Source organism: Mastigoproctus giganteus, chromosome 2 (genome assembly GCF_048544385.1).
Source record: "Mastigoproctus giganteus isolate SK-2022 chromosome 2, ASM4854438v1, whole genome shotgun sequence".
Taxonomy (NCBI): domain Eukaryota; kingdom Metazoa; phylum Arthropoda; class Arachnida; order Uropygi; family Thelyphonidae; genus Mastigoproctus; species Mastigoproctus giganteus.
In genome coordinates this window covers 56,751,824-56,765,374 of record NC_143576.1, presented here as the reverse complement: position 1 = coordinate 56,765,374, position 13,551 = coordinate 56,751,824, and the positions used below count along the sequence as shown (strand labels likewise).

The 13,551-nt window shown below is 36.6% G+C and overlaps 1 protein-coding gene across 2 annotated transcripts in view; it reads left to right on the top strand.

The window, feature by feature from the left end:
• The window catches only part of LOC150089314 (lachesin-like), a 563,730-nt gene that overhangs the window by 427,546 nt on the left and 122,633 nt on the right, over positions 1-13,551 (top strand). The window lies entirely within an intron of this gene.

Below are 13,551 nucleotides of genomic sequence, written 5' to 3'. Positions count from 1 at the left end.
TCTTGTTACTATAGAAAATAACAATATCGCAATTTCTTTGTTACAAACAAATCGCGATATTGTTATTTTTAACAAAGATTTCTTTGTTACAAAAATCAAATCTACTACTTAAACATTAGATATGAAAAGGTTACAAAATTTCAAGTTAATCCTTTTACTAAAAGAAACAGTATGGCATAATTAAGACATAATAAAAGGTACGTATTAATATAAATAGAGTAAGCTTTAATTTTTCGTCGGGCAGTATTATAGATTATGGCCACCTAGACCATTTGTAAATCATCCCATCCCATAGAATTTTCAGGACATAAGGCTTATTATCATTGGCTTATTACTGCATTAAGAACCAGCCATTTGAACTGAGACATGAAAGCGAAAATGGGTCAGGAAGTTTTACTATTAACTCGCTCACGCACTAGGTAAAAAATGTCACAGGGTTTCTTAAGCACTTGAGCGACCTTCAATTACTGTCGCCCTATTCAGTGATAGCTATCCGCCAGAAAAAGGATTTTTCTCCAGTATTTGCCCAAAGAAAACTTCATCACACTAGTTACGAACTAAGAGAATGCTGCATCACCTGTATTTTCTTTTACTCTTTATTTTTACCGGAATGAGGCATCTCATTGTGCCAGGCCAAATAACCTTAGGCTATTCTAGATACCGCGGTAGTTCTTTGGTTCCTCACTAGGTGATTAATGATCGGAGTAGGCAACGGATCCTAACAACGAGAGGCTTAATCAAAAACTCCGTGTTCTAACTTAATGTTGTCCGCAATAAATCAGTAAGGGGTAGGGAATTATAGGTAGAGCAGGGTACAGTTTCGGGATAATGGGAGTGCTGAGGAGCTCGTGTTTATCTTCCACATGGAGTTAACAACGTGTTGTACACAGCTGCTAGTGTGGAACATTACAGAAAAACGCTGCTGGGGAAATCGGATTAGAGACCCTATCCACTCCATTGGCATTTTTTTTTCCGTGATTAATATAATTGGTAAATTATTCTCGGTTCTTCTCACCCAATCTTATGTATATACATAAGATTTTGTGCGAAGAATATATGTGTAATACTGGCTGCTTTATTATCTATTAAGAAAGAAATAACGTGCAATAGATGACTAGTCTAGTTAATGATCAGAAATAATTTTTAAAATGATAAAAAATGACTATAAATTCTATAATAGATATTATTGGAGTAATATAAACTATTTTGTCCATAATTATCTTGAAGGGTAACTTTTGTAGATCTCCCGATTTGTCAATAATATTTAAAATTACAGTACGTGTTCTAAGATGTGTGAAAGAGATGGTTTCACCTTGCAAGTCGTCGGCCCAGATTAATTCCATAATTCATTTCTTAAGAGAGTTTGTACACATCCACAGAGACTTTCTTTATTTTAATTCTGGAACTAAAAACTTTATTTTAATTCTGGAACTAAAAATACCACACAAACATTTTCTGTGCATTCCCTATATAGCGAAATCAATATAAAGTGTTTTTTTTTAAATCCTTTGAATTTAATATATCATTTAATTGATAAAATTAATTTAGTCAAAATTTCATTATGTTATGAACAGTAAGTATATTGTGCACATTTGCACAAATAACGATCAGTCCCCATTACCAAGTCATGAGCAACCATATCAAAGCAGTATTCATCTAGTCCGTGTGCTCCTCTTATCCTTAGATGTTGTTGTCCAAGTTAACAACCAAGCAGAACAAGCCTCGATGATTGCAATTGTTATAATAAAAAATATTAACACTAATAAACTTCATCCTTCGTTTCACTGTATTATAATATCCAAACAAAGTAACACACGTTAAAATTGCCCCTACTTAGATCCAGCATCATTTAGTTCTAGTCTGAGCAGTTATGCGAGACTTCGTAATTCCATGTAATTAGACAATCTCTCATTCGGTATCATCAGGTTTAAAGAATTAGTGATATTATCTAATATTTCAGATATAAAAAACTGAGGTTCCCAAAATGTACCAAGTGTTGTTTTTATTTTTAAGACCAAATTTCATTTTCTTATTAGCACTCTTAGAAATTAACTTGGTTCGATCTTAAGTTTTAATGTCCATTAATATACAGTATTTGTTTTGTTAACATGAAGGTTGTCAGTTAAGGTCATGTCAGGTCATATTATTAAGGTGTCATGAAGCTCGAATAACAAATTGGTGGTGTATATAATACATTCTAAATGCAGTTTTAATGAGATGATAGTTTACTGTTATTGAGCGCCCCGGATAGTAAAAGGCTGGCCTTCTCGATATATCTGGCATGTCTATTGTTTCTGTGTGCTGTTCAATAACCTAAGGTTTTTCATTTCCTTCTTTTCGTTCCAAATAAATAAGCCCTAGACTTCATATGATTTCAAGTAATAATTTAATTGGTCCTATAACATACATATCTATTTTTTTTTTTTATTTTGAATATTACTTTATAATTAATAGTAAGGTACTTCATGGATATTTATATACTGGTGTGAAAAACTTAAGGACCAATATTATTTCTAAAGGTTACAACCACAAAATATTTACTTAAGATACTGTACTCTTTACTGATGACAGTAGATTCAGTCTCAGCAGCGATTCTGGACGTCAGTTAATCTGGCGAGAGGTTGGCAAACGGTATCACTCCGCAAACATCACTGAAAGGGATCGATATGGCAGTCGGGGTGTTCTTGGATGGACATACACAACTCCAGATACTGGAAGGCGGTACTGTACTGAGGTAATCCTTCCCCATGTGCGTCTGTTCCAAGGTACCATTGGCCCCGAGTTCGTTTTTATGGATGATTACGCCACACCCCATTGCACTGCAGCTGTTGATATGCTTTTGGAAAGTGAGGACATTGTTCGTATGGATTGGCCTGCCCGTTTCCGTCGATCTAAATCCCATCGAGCACACATGGAACATTCTGGGGAGACGCCTAGCAGCACATCCACACCCACCAGAAAATGTTCACCAGCTGAAGATTGCGCTGACAGAGGAATGGATGATGTTATCGCAAGAATTTATCAACAACATTGTTCTAAGTATGGGCAGGCTGTGCAAAGCCAGCATCGTCATTAGGGGGTGGCCATATCTCCTACTGGGGACCACCTCTTCCCTTTGTTCCATCTTTGGCAGTGATGCATCTGTATCATGGCAGCCAGTGCTTCGTTGCCATTTTTGAATAAAGTCCCTCTGTACCGTTTTGTTTCCGTTGTTGTGTCGGTGTTGTTTCCTTCATTTCTGTACCTCACGAGATTCCTTTGGTATGCTTTTCCCATATCCAGGCCACTCCTATGAGAAGCTACAGGTGAAAACCTGACTAGTTCTTAAATTTTGCACACCAGTGTGTGTGTATATATATATATATATATATATATATATATATAATAGAATGTTTTATAAGGCCATTACTAAGCATTTTCAGATTGAGTTTAAGTTATATTTCCCCGTCCATTCCTTTTGTTTAACTATAGCGATTTGAAGTCTGCAGTCTTGCATATTAGTGATTTGATTTTTTTATAGTTTTATATCATATGTGATATAAAATCTTCCTGCCAAAAAGGCCCATAATCGTCATCGGTTATAATTGCGTTAATTAATAAGCTATTCTAGTCATTACCATTCTTAGAGAAGGGCACGTTCTAGTCCCTCTGAATTTATAGAAAAGCGTTGAAAAGAAGTAATAAAATGCATAGAAGGAAAAAATAATGGGCGATGTGAAAATTGGTTATGAGGATCTCTCCCCTGTCTTTACTAGCAGGACCTTGATTTTCTCCCTCGTTATCTATCGCTGGTCACTTATTCTGAATGTCTTTTGCTTCCTTTTTTTTTTTTTTTTCTTTCTTCTGGAAGCACATTCATTCTAAAATTCTTCGTTTCAGCTAAATGGACGGGACGGAAATAAAGATTAATGTTTGGCTCCCTGTTCTTAAATACATAACTGCCGTTCCTATGACAACAGGCCGAAACGATCATAATCTTATTACCTCTCCGGTTAGGAGATTAATATATTTATCTTGCCGTTGATCGCTGGACTACATTTCAAAGTTCCCCCTTCGACGGATGATTGACCGCTGTCGCTGCTTCCATCCCAACTCTTATTATGTGTTCCTGCTCTGCAATATCAGCTTTTGGAGGGAACAAATTGGGGTGTTTTCTTCAACTTTTCTCAAGGATGACTAATGGATTTGTTTAGCCTCTTTCACAAAATGTTCGATGCTGATGACGTTTTTGTTTGACGACTTTGCTGCTGACGTACTAAGAGTGATATTATAATTTATGGCCCTACGGGGTTTAGGCTAACATTACGGGTCTACTTAGAGCAGTAATTATCAGTAAGATAACTCATCCTGTCAACCCAGAATCTTTAGCCTTTTCAGTTTACAAAGTGAAAATATCAGGAGCTAAATGTGGGGTCACCTGCGTGGTGTGCCAGTTGCTGACATAAATCTGACAACGCGTTAATTACCTGTAAGCGTCTTGAGTTGCTCATGGTATTAGAAGGAAATTTCGAAGGGAAAAGTCGGCTTTCAAGTAGTTGGAATCGCGTTTGGCATCACTAGCGCTGCGAGATAGTGAAATTAAAAAGGGGCTCCTTGCCATTTTATGTTGATTCAACAATGTTCTTTATTGGCGATTATAGTATATGGAAATAATGCAGTATCAGGGGCTCTTATAGAGGGTGCTTGTAATTTAAATGGTCTAAAGTTTAAATAACGTTGACAAGCTGATACTTTAAAAGTTGACAACAAGAATGAATTCGGTTTCTTGGGACAAAGATCACTACTTAAAATAATTGCTACTTCTGGTAATATATGCCAGTATATTCATTTTTATTTCGGTGGCAGAAACGCGTGGGAAATGGAATAAGAACTGCAAAAAGGCTATGAAGGACAAGGTTAAGATTATAAGTGTCTGCGACTAGACAATAAAACATCCCTAGAAGAACATTGAGAAATCGAATAAAAATAAATGACAAAATTGGAATTGAAGGTTTGTCGCAATACTACCACCTTGAAAATGGCACTAAAAAGAAGAATAATTCGTTTTCAGTAGAATTTGGATTGCCAAAGAAGCAAGTTCGCTTGTTCATTTGCATCTATGGAACAGGAAATATGCATCAGTGTCATCTTAAACGAAGCTATGACGGATTCCTGTTGTTTTATGAAACGCAGCATACTTGACTGATTGGATTTAATGAACAAATAGCGACTTTGAAATTGTTAGGGCCAACCGTTTACGAAATGAATCTTTCCAACCAGCTCCAGTTACAATTATTTAACGACGAAACTGGCTTGTAATTAACCTTCTGTGCCTTGAATACGTTTCAGTGCAGAATGGATATGAGCATAAATCTAGTTTCCGAAAAGTGGGGGTTATGCAACCCTTGCTTGATATCAACTATCTTTGCCTCTATATGGAAGAAACTCTTAAATTCAATCTGATTTCGATACCGACTGCGAAATAGAACTCAGGCAAGTTATATAACGCATGACGGTTTCCTGAGTTAGCAGTTAACCTAGCACTTAAATAATACAACTTGCAAATTTTGCTATCATAACTTTTCTGTTAACAAGCATAAATCTGGCGTAGTGTTATTTCCCACGCTATCCACTAATAACGCCATTTGCAGATGTGATTAAAAATTATATAAATTCTAACACGAAATTATTTTGGAAACAACATTATTGGAATTTACTAGGAATAGTTTCGCTGTACAAATCCAAATTCGAATACCCTGATGTTAAAATTTTAAAAAGTATAACTGAAAAAAAAAGAAGGTAGTTGAAGGAGTTAATATCCACAGTTACCCTATACATATTTAAACAAACAACACAAATGTGGAACCGGTATAGGATAAAAGAAAAAAAAAAAAAACTTATGGAAATTTGCTAGCGATGTAACTTGTCCATCGGGGATACTTCTGAATGCTAAAAAACATAGTACAGTTCAGTATACGAAGCCAGATCTGTGTACTTGGCAATGCCAGAGAAGCCATCTCGTTTTCACACAAGCAAAAACTAAAATATTTGACAAGTTCTGCATATTTATCAGTATTAATATTAAATTAAACAAGGTCCCAGTAACTAGAAGGGTGAGGAAGGCGCCGCCGTAGCCAGGTGGGTAGGAGCAGCAGTGCGTAGCACACGCTTCTTGATTAGACCGGGGTTCGAGCCCGTGACCATCAAATACGGAGGATGCGGAAAGGTCAGGGAATGACCACCGCATATCCACGGAGCAATATGGCCTTAGTTGCTAATGCACCTAAAAACCAAATGACAAACAAGGGTGAGGAAAGAAGTGTAGTAGATTAGTGAAAGAATGTTAATATCCTGGAGGTTATGATGAATTAAGAAAATTATGGGCTGAATTGCCAAGCCAATATAAAATGGGGGAACAACTGTAAAATAAAATTAGTACATCAAAAATTTCAAATAAAAATAAAATGAAAATGGTAATAAAAATAAAATGTAAATGGTGTAGCTATCATCAGAAATGGGGGGAAACAATTTTAGGTAATGCAAAAATGCTTGATCTGATGTCAGCAGAAATAAATATTGATACATGATCAGCTATTTCATCAGGGGCTACACCTGACCATATATCGGTAACTGCGTTTCTATACTTGTCCATAGTAGCAGAAGAAAATGAATGGCCAAAAAGGAATGAAATGAAATGAGCACTTTTTACTACAGTATGGACAAGGTAGTCCCAACGCAGTGTGATTTATTTAGGTGAAAATTAATTTAGGTAAAAATAAGTATTGAGTTAGGATAAAAAGGGTTAATATAAATTGTGGAATTTAGTGTAGGATTTAATTATGTATAGATAATAAATCAGTGTATTTTAAAAATAAAATAAATTTCGAACAAGGAAATGGTATAAGGGTGAGGTATTATTGAGGATGGGAAAGGAAAAGGAGTATTTTAAATAAATAAAGATGAAAAATAGCAATAGAAATAGGATAGTAGGAACGTTCGTTTACTACGAACGTAGGAAAGAGAGGGACGCCATGAGCTGAACAAAATTCGAGCTAAAGACTCTTGCCAAACGTTAAAAAAAGAGAGAAAGAGCGAGAAGAGAATTTAACAACTATACAAAAATTATAAACACTGTACACAAGATTAACTTCTATAAAAAAAAAAAAGTAAAGTGCAGCCATTATCAACCCACTGCAGGATGGAAGCCTCCTCAACAATTCATGTTGAGGGAAATGGACCATAATCTGCCACGCTGGTCCAGTGCGGGTTGGCAGATCGACCGTATTCAGCAGTCAGGGGCTTGAACCCCGGTCTACTCAAAGAGCGTGTGCTACTGCACTCCCGCTCCTGCCCACTCGGCTACGAAGGCCGTTTAACTTCTATACCATGAGGTAATCGAACAATACTTTGAGGTTTTCGAAGTAAACAAAGCAAGTAATCTCATTAGATTTGAAATATTGACATAAATAAAATATTAAAAATTATATACAAAAGCAAAGAAAATAAATCAAATATCACAGTCCCTAACCTAAAAGAAAAATAAACCTAAGCCAGTACAATTTAACCGACACGCACAACTTTACAATAAGCATTTTAGCCCAGAAGCAGGTACAAACCTTATAAAAAAAAATTAGGTTAAATGTGAAACGAAATGACATCTAGTAACTTCTACAATCACATCAGTAACAAAGTCAGTCAGTCAGTCAATCACCAATAACAAGATCGCAATCAGTTAACAACCAACCGAGCAATTTGAGGAGCACTGGAATTTGCATCGTAAAATTGAGTTGTAGGTCGAAAACTTGTAGAGTTAAAAAAAAAAGGAGATCGAAGAACATTATATAAATCAGAGCATAAGTCCTAAAATTGCAGATCTCGTTGAGATTTAATTTAATCAAATGTTGACTGGAGGAAAGGACGTCACGGCACAGAAGGTGATAAGTCTTGGGCAGAATCAAGTACATTCTGCAGTGTGAAATATGTCGAACAGCTTGTTTGATACAATGCAAACCACTATGAGGTCAATTTATTAAGTTAGTTAGAAGATAAGCAAATTATAAAAGATGGACGTCATTGGAGTGAAGGTGAAGAGTATTGAGATGAATTTGAAACATTCGAAGATGCAGCAATTACAAAAAGAATTGCAAGTGAAGGCCGCCTTAGCAAAATCCTGAAGGATGTGATAACTGGTGGCATTTGATACAGAATTAGGTTCCAATCTTAATGAAAATTTGGGAATTGAATTCTCTTGCATAGAATTCATTGTATGAGGGGCACTGATACAAAACGTAACGCAACGCTAGACTTCCATGGGAGACAAGCGAAATTTAAACAGTTTCTGATTTAATGATCCATGTCCTGATAACAAATAAGAGGCAAACAAGTCAAGACTAGCTTAACCAGACTAGCTTTTTTTTATCCATAAGGGTGTCAACTTCGGGAAAAAATTTACGTATTACGCAACCCACCAACATGGTATCCCACCTACTTTGCCACAAATTGATCAACTCTTGCCAAATTATTCGTCGTTCAGTTTTAACATCGACTTGAATAGAAATTCCAAGGATCTCACGTTTCAGGCGAAAACAAAATAAAATATAAATAAAATTTTCTTTTTATACTCCGGGATGACCATACGGTCATAGGGATTCACAAGATAGAGAAAATACAAAAAAAAACAACACGGTATTTAGCAACAACGGGCTTGAACCCCAATCGCCGAAAGCACCTGAATTTGTGCACCCTCGCGTCTGACCACTCGCTTACGGCGCCTTGAGGTGGGGCAAATATGTCTTCTACCGTAAGTGATGTGAAATGTTCAATTTCCTTGTAATATTAAACAATATTGACAGTAAGTGGGCCGTAGTTTGTTGTAGACAGTTTCAACTCGTATTTCCAGCTTATGCTGCAAACTGTCCTTTCAAAACTAGTTTAATATTGCACTACCTTTCTCTGTCCCATGTGTAGCGATATTGGATTATAGATTACAAATGGACTGAATATTTAATAAAATATGCAGTCATCGCTCGTTTACAATAACTATGTCGTAATAAGGAATAATATTAGAATGCATACCTTGCTGTTAAAGTTCAAAATTCTCGTAGTTGTTATTGATCAATGTATATTTAAGCCGTTTAAATTCAAATGAGTGCATTGCAGTTTTATTATTATTATTTTTATTTCTATTACCACTAAGGCGCATTTAGGGCTAGAGCCTCAAGCTGCGAACAAATTTAGACTATGTATATAAAGTGCTTAGCATCATAATACACAGCCATTTCTGAATAAACAGAAAATTTTTAAGGTGGCATCGTTTTAGGTTATATCTCATATTGTGAATACCTTCACAACGAGTTGCCATGATATTGCACTACTTCGAATAAGTAACGCTTCACCTAAGGAGAAGACTAGTGTTACTTATTCTCAGATAGGTACCACCACCCAGACAGCACTGTTTCAGGGCTATTTGGCCCTTCGTCAGTGAGTGGGTAGGTACCCAAGTGATGCAATGATGGCAAAAACAGTTATGAAATACATCATACACCATCAGGCATCTCTCATATTGTGGAGTTATACTTCATAACTGTTTTTGCCATCATTGCATCACTTGGGTACCTACCCACTCACTGGCGAAGGGCCAAATAGCCCTGAAACAGTGCTGTCTGGGTGGTGGTACCTATCTGAGAATAAGTAACACTAGTCTTCTCCTTAGGTGAAGCGTTACTTATTCGAAGTAGTGCAATATCATGGCAACTCGTTGTGAAGGCATTCACAATATGAGATATAACCTAAAACGATGCCACCTTAAAAATTTTCTGTTTATTCAGAAATGGCTGTGTATTATGATGCTAAGCACTTTATATACATAGTCTAAATTTGTTCGCAGCTTGAGGCTCTAGCCCTAAATGCGCCTTAGTCTAAATACATCATACACCATCAGGCATCTCTCATATTGTGGAGTTATACTTCATAACTGTTTTTGCCATCATTGCATCACTTGGGTACCTACCCACTCACTGACGAAGGGCCAAATAGCCCTGAAACAGTGCTGTTAGGGGGAGCTTGATGATGTCCGGAGTTTCCAAGAATAGGTAACAACAGCCTTCTCCACTGGGGAAGCGTTGCCTATTCGAGGAGTTTATGAGTTTTTGAGTGGTGTGAGTTGAAGGAGTTACTGTCCCTTTCATTCTTCTACACTGTTTCTTTTCCTCTTCCACTCCTACTATAACTTTCCCTCTACTTTTTTGCTTTTCTAAGTCTAATAGGGACAAGTGAATGTTCGAGTAGATATTCACATTACATACACAAATAGCCCTGAAACAGTGCTGTCTGGGTGGTGGTACCTATCTGAGAATAAGTAACACTAGTCTTCTCCTTAGGTGAAGCGTTACTTATTCGAAGTAGTGCAATATCATGGCAACTCGTTGTGAAGGCATTCACAATATGAGATATAACCTAAAACGATGCCACCTTAAAAATTTTCTGTTTATTCAGAAATGGCTGTGTATTATTATGCTAAGCACTTTATATACATAGTTCTATTACCACTTAATTATTAAGTGCTATTATTAATTACAATTGAATAATTGCAAAAATCTTTGCGTTCGAATTTTATTTAAAATTTATAACGTTAAATTTTTAAAAATTAAGGTTTAATCTTTTAAATTTAATAAAATTCTTTAAGAATTAAATAAAGACGTAAAAACATTAAAAGCCTGATTTTAACCGTTGTTAATCGTGAGATTAACAAAACATTTATATAATAAATATTCACGCGCAAATATTTTGTCCATAATTTTGTTACCCATTCTTCATTCATATCAACACGCATCTACAGTGGTAGGCAATACCTATTCTTGAAAAAACACTTTGGCGCAAAGTTCTTCATTGTCATCCGACAGTTATCCAAAGGTAAAATTCCCGTCCTTCTTAAATTTTTACCATATGTATGACGCACTATGGCCATAGTTGCCGATGCCCCAAACAAACAACTTAAATTTTCCATTTCAACCAAATCCAGTTTCGAAAAACCGAAAACATTCGATGTTTAACTGTAATATTTCTTGGACAGTATGTCTAGGAAAGTTGTCAGTAGGCTCTCGCGACTTGCACAGTAGCCACAACCACTTTTTTCCTCTGTCATACTGTGTAGAGAAACTGAGTTCCATTCTTGACTGGATTAAAGAAACTTTTAATTTTTTCACAAAGCGGCGAAGTTAGTCCTTCTCAAGGAAAGATCGCGCCTTCTTGCATTCCAGGTAAGTTTGATTTTTCATCCCTGAAAAACAGACAAGCAATTTCATTTTTGCACGATTGAACTCTTTTACTGCGTCTCGAAACAAAAGTGGGAACTGTTTTGTTTGCTCTTGATTCTCTACTTTTGACCCTTTGATCCGAACACAAGTGGAGCGCTCTTCGGGCTGTTGTTACTCAGTATTATTCGTGTACTATGTGTGGCAATTTATGCTTTTCATGGCGTGCCCATCTGTTTTAACCTTCCTTTCCGGATACGCTAAGTAAGCCGATGCAAAATGAAAGACTGCGATTGGTGTTATAATAAGCTGCCTTAAACTCTTTAAAGTGGGGGTTACCTTCAACTTACTTCCCGACATTTTCATTCGAAGACTAAGCGTTTTCCAGGGTGTAGGACCACGGTTTTATTAACTCTCTGCAATAAGTTCCTGATAAAGAGCACAAAATCCTATTTGACAAGCTGGAGAGTCTCGATTTTATTTTTGACAAGAAAACGCGATCTCTTCTGGATTCTTAAAACTCTCTGAAAGCTCTAGACTACTTTCAGGAAATGTGAATACGTGTTTTTTGTTTTTTTTCCCCCATCCTTTTGTAACTGAGATATGTTTGATATTAGCGTCACGCATGCTGGTGCTTACTTAGTGTGAAAAATGGTTTGTTTGGAAATTGCAATTATCTGAATGACGATCTAGTGGAAAGCAAAAGCGAAGGGATAAAATAATGGCCTAGTCTCCGTCATAATAAGTCTTACAGCGATGTCCTTTCTCGGTTTGTATGGTGCCATCAAGCAAGCTATCAATGGTGCTCTGTAGACCTGCTATTCTTTGAACTGTGTGCGTGTCTTTATACTGCCATCATCTATTAATGAAATGATTGCGGCTAGACCAGTATGGCGCTTTAACACTGTCGAATTTGTTCGTTTGACATATTGGTCTGTTGAGATGGGATGGAAAGATTGGAGAAAGGGGGGAGGCGAGGTTATGTGCGCACCTACGGATAATTAGCAAGCTAACGGGTCTCATTACACGAGTTCCTGAGATTACCCCATTAGCAGAAGTTAATTTGGGAGCAGCGTGTCTTTGTACTAAAGAGCAGTAGATGGAGAAATCACAGAAATAAGCAATTCTTTAGAGTATTTATGCTAAAAACAAATTTGTTCTATTGGCAACACAAGACCATTATAGGAACTCTGGATGGAATAAAACTGTAAGAAATATCCGTCATTTTAAAGGGTTTTGCATGCTGGCATTCACGCTGCGCAATGGAATCCGCATACCGAACAATGCAGATGAAACAAATTTTATCACGCTAATCACGCGAGGCATGTGCGATATTCATAAACATCAATCAGCTCTCAACAATGGTTATGAATCCTGACGTGCCTATAATTCTACAGAAACCTAATTAGATCACTCTAATCACATCATCACGCAGGCGGGTTATGCACATTTCAACATGCTTCATACTCAACTCGCTTTGTAATCTCTCTATGAAGAATTAAACAACCGCTCATTGCCCACAACGAAGATAATGACCATTTTTTTATTACATTCATTACTCAGATAACATATTTGGGTTATTTCTGGAAAGACGCACTTCCATATTTCGATTCCGCTCTCTATGGAATAATACTTAAAAAATAGATGAACTAATATCGCCTTTTGTTTAAGCAGAAGAGTATCGTGGATGGAAACTGTGATTTCGTAATTCTATCTCACAAAATAAGGCAGTGAGAATGAGGTAGTGCCATTGGATACAATTCTTACATCACCGCTTATAATCGTTTGAGGGAGTAATTCGAGAATTGGATGTCGGAAATGTCAGAAACAAATGAATAGGACTGTTAGCAGTCGCCACCGTTGCTGATAAAAACGTCCAATGAACCGATACTTAAACTATGACGGTAGGCTGTTTTCGCTGGGCTGTTTTTCTGCTTCACCTATTTCTTGAAGAAAAGCTGCGTTGAAGTTCCACTGAAGTTTTCCAAAAAGTATTTTCGTTTTTTAAACTTCACAAAAGAATTCTCTGGAGTTTTAACGACTTCATAGTCCCTGAAGGATCGGTTGCGCAAAAGAGCAGCGAAACAGAAATCAAACTGGTTTGGAGTTCATCTTAAGTAATTACCAGCGACTGCTTGGAACATTGTAAATTATTTACTATTCTATAGAACATCTCTAATTCTGAGCATCTCTTCAACGCGTACCACTTATACTGGCGATCCTAGGTTTGGAAGTTCCTCCTTATCCTCCACTCTTTCTTGTAACCCCCAAATGTATAATACAGAGTCACGTGTAATCGTATAATTAAGTTTTACAAATT